Here is a 3,420-nt window from a genome sequence, read left to right on the forward strand (position 1 = left end):
GTCTCAGTGTGTGATCCCCAGTGTTTCCCAGCCCCTGCTGCAGCACTGTGGGAAGATGCAATGACACCCCTGTGGTTTTTGTATATTTTGGTGTGTACTCATCACTGCCTCCAAGGTGCCATTAACATTTTTTTAATATATATATAAAAAATAAAAATCTTTACATTTCTTTGATGATTACAGTTGCTTCCTCAGCTTCTTGCCTGCTCCCTCAAACCCCTCAGCATTTTTTTCCCTTCATCAGTGACAAAGCTCTTTCACAGTGTGGAGCTGTGCTTGGGATTGCCCCTACCCAGCTGCAGGCCCTTCATGAGGCTGACCACATGCCCACCCCTCCAGCCTGGCAAGGTGTCTCTGGGTGGCATCCCATCCCTCCAGCTTGGTGCTGTCAGCAAATAAGGTGTCTAAAATATGTCATTTCCATAGCTACACTGCCCAGAGCTTGGTCTTGCTTCATTTGACACCTCAGTTGTGCTTGTGCTCAATACCTCTGCAAGAAATGAAATGAAATACCAACAGTGCTCAATCTCTACCTCTCCTGCCACAAGCAACATCACAACAAACTCAAAGAAGACCTTCCACAAGGAGCTAGAATCAAATTTTGATGCAAGCCAGGCTTTGATTTAAAACCAAAGCTGTAGTTCTCCACAGCTGTTTCACAGTGCAAAAGGCCAAAGCTAATCTGAAGCTGCAAGCCTGACCCTTTTGTTTTCTCTCTCACATTGGCTCATCATAAATTCTGTTCTTCACTGCCAGCTCCACAAATGTTAATGCTGAAGTTGAACAGAAGTCTTCCTCCTTTGGACAGCTCCCTGAACCCTGGCCCCAGAGTCTTTCTTTGGTTCTGTTAGTCTCTGTTCACGTCAGGATTACACATCCTATAAGCTATTGAAAAGCCATTTCCATGATTAACAGGATGCCAAGAACCTACAGCCCTCAGGCTGAGCTCTGCAGGGTTTACAGCTAAAAACCATGGTGAAGTCTAGTATTATTTAGGTAACTAAACTCCTGCCAGCTGATTTGTGATAATGGTGCCATTTCCCTGTAATCATTCCCAAAGTGGAGTCTTCTTCCAAGGAGATGAATCAGGATGGTGGAAATTGCCTCACTTTATTTTTGCTTCCCTGTTTTTCACGTTGGTCACAAAAGTTGTTTGCCCCTGAGGCCCTCTGAGTCAGGTGGTTCCACTTTACCACCTCCACTTCCAAGATGCCATTAGGTGATTATGATGCTCCTCTTCCTCACAGTGACCATCTCAGTCCATGGAGCATGGCTGAAAACCTGCCCCTGCCTTGGGCTGCTTTAAAAATAGAGCTGCTGTGGTGAGTCAGCTGGGCTGGACCTGGCAGTCTTGTAGGGTACAAGGAAAGAGAGATGGAGTTCAAGAGAGAAGATGCAGCACAGAGGCACAAGGAAGAGATGGCTGAAGGAAGGAGAAAGAGAAAGCAGAGCATGGGGCTTATGGACACAGCTGAGTAAGAGGAGGGTCAGCCAAGAGATGAGCCTAGAGCACAAGAGGGAGAAACAGCTGGAAAACAGAGACTAAATATTACAAGATGGGGGAAAAAAAGGGAGAGAGAAGCAATCAGTATGGAAAGAATCCACGCTCTGAAGGGGAAGGCAAACACATTTGGGCTTGCTTCTTTGTTTTCTCTTTGTCTGTGTCAATTTGCTCTTCTCATTAAGCCAGCAAGGTGTGATACCTTCATAATGTGCTGGATTACTCCACCAGGGGCAAATCCCCCTTTTTGGAACATCTCCCAAAGCACAGCAACACAAATTCATGCAGATCCACATCTCAGCAGCTTACAAATAAGTAGAGATTTCATTTGGAGGCCTCAAGGTGTTTTTCAGTTGAGAGCAGTAGAGGTTATTTGTGGCTCTTTAAATGTCATCTTACATTAGGTCTGGGCCCATCAGCATCTCACAGGGCAGCAAGGTTTGTCCTCACACAAAGCAAGCAAGGTACAAAGAGCTATGAAATCTGTGGAGAAGCCTAGGGAAACACTCCAAGAGGTTTTGCAGAAGCTGTCTTTGGAGGGGAGGATATTGCAGAGGTACGGTCAGGAAATGTCCTGATGAGTCTGAAAGCTCTTTCAGGCTCCCTTGCTGCCTCTGTTTGAGCAAGCTGAAAATAGTGGCTGGCTTAGATAAATCCTCAAGCTGCTGCAGCCCAGTGGTGTATCTTTAGAGAGGGGGTTTCTGCTATGCACACATGCTGCTGCTCGTACCTGTACTTTAATCCAGGCTAAGTTTGTGTCACCTTGACCTGAATCCAGCCTAGCAGGACAGAGAGCAAGGGAGGAATTTATGTGGGAAGTACAAGCTCTGTTTAGCCTCCCAGTCAGCAGGAAGGGTGCAAATAGGTTTAGCATCTCCTGCAACTGCAGCAGGGGTGTCTGCCATCAAGCAGTGCCCTGTTTGTGGCGGGGAGTTAAAACCAAACCTTGTTGTGTGCAGCTGGCCTGAGCAAAGTTGCAATTTTGGCACTGCAGAATCAGAAGATGCCAAAGTGCCAAAGGGATAAGAAGCTTCCCGAGGGAACTCAAGGGGGGTTGGGGTTACTGCTGAGCTCAGTAGGGCCAGGATTAAATTCTTGGCAGACAGGACACCAGGAGACAAAGCTCATGGGGCAGGTGATGAAGCTGTTACTCAGGCTAACGAGTGGTATGGGGCTGCTGATCACACAGCTGTGCTGTTCTCTGCTTTTCATTAGGGGCATATAGAATCTCCTGGTCACAGCATCATGGACTTGTTTTGGTTGGAAGAGACCTCCAAGATCATTGTGTCCAACCATCAACCCAGCACCACCACAGCCACCAAACCATGGCCCCAGGTGCCATGGCCACAGGTTTATGGAACACCTCCAGGGCTGGGGACTCCCTGGGCAACCTGTGCCCATCCCTGACCACTCTTGCAGGGAAGGACTTGAGAGGAGCCCTGCAGAGAGTGCTGGTGGATGAAGCTGGACATAACTTCCATTTGACCGTGAGGAGGACCTCGAGTAGTTCCAGGGTCAGTGAGCACTGGAGCAGGCTGCCCAGAGAGAGGTGCTGCAATCTCCATGCAAAACCCGCCTGGATGCGTTCCTGGGTGGCCCTGCCTTGGCAGGGGGGGGTTGGTCCGGATGATCTCCAGAGGTCCCTTCCAACCCCTACCGCTCTGTGGCCAGAGGCGGCTGTTCAGCGCCGCCCGCTCAGCACGGCGCTGCTGCTGCCGGCCCCAGCCAGCCCTCGGCACCGCGCAGCCCCCCGCGCAGCGCCCCGCGTCCGCCGCTGCCCCCCGGCGGCCACAGCAAGCGCCGCGCACGCGCGCCCGGGCGGGGCCAGAGGGGCGGGGCGGGGCCAGCGGGAGCCGGCGCGCGTCCGTCGCCCTGGCAACGACGCCGTCCCCGTCGCGGCGGCGCTCCCAGCATGCTCC

The sequence above is a fragment of the Dryobates pubescens genome, chromosome 15 (genome assembly GCF_014839835.1).
Source record: "Dryobates pubescens isolate bDryPub1 chromosome 15, bDryPub1.pri, whole genome shotgun sequence".
Taxonomy (NCBI): domain Eukaryota; kingdom Metazoa; phylum Chordata; class Aves; order Piciformes; family Picidae; genus Dryobates; species Dryobates pubescens.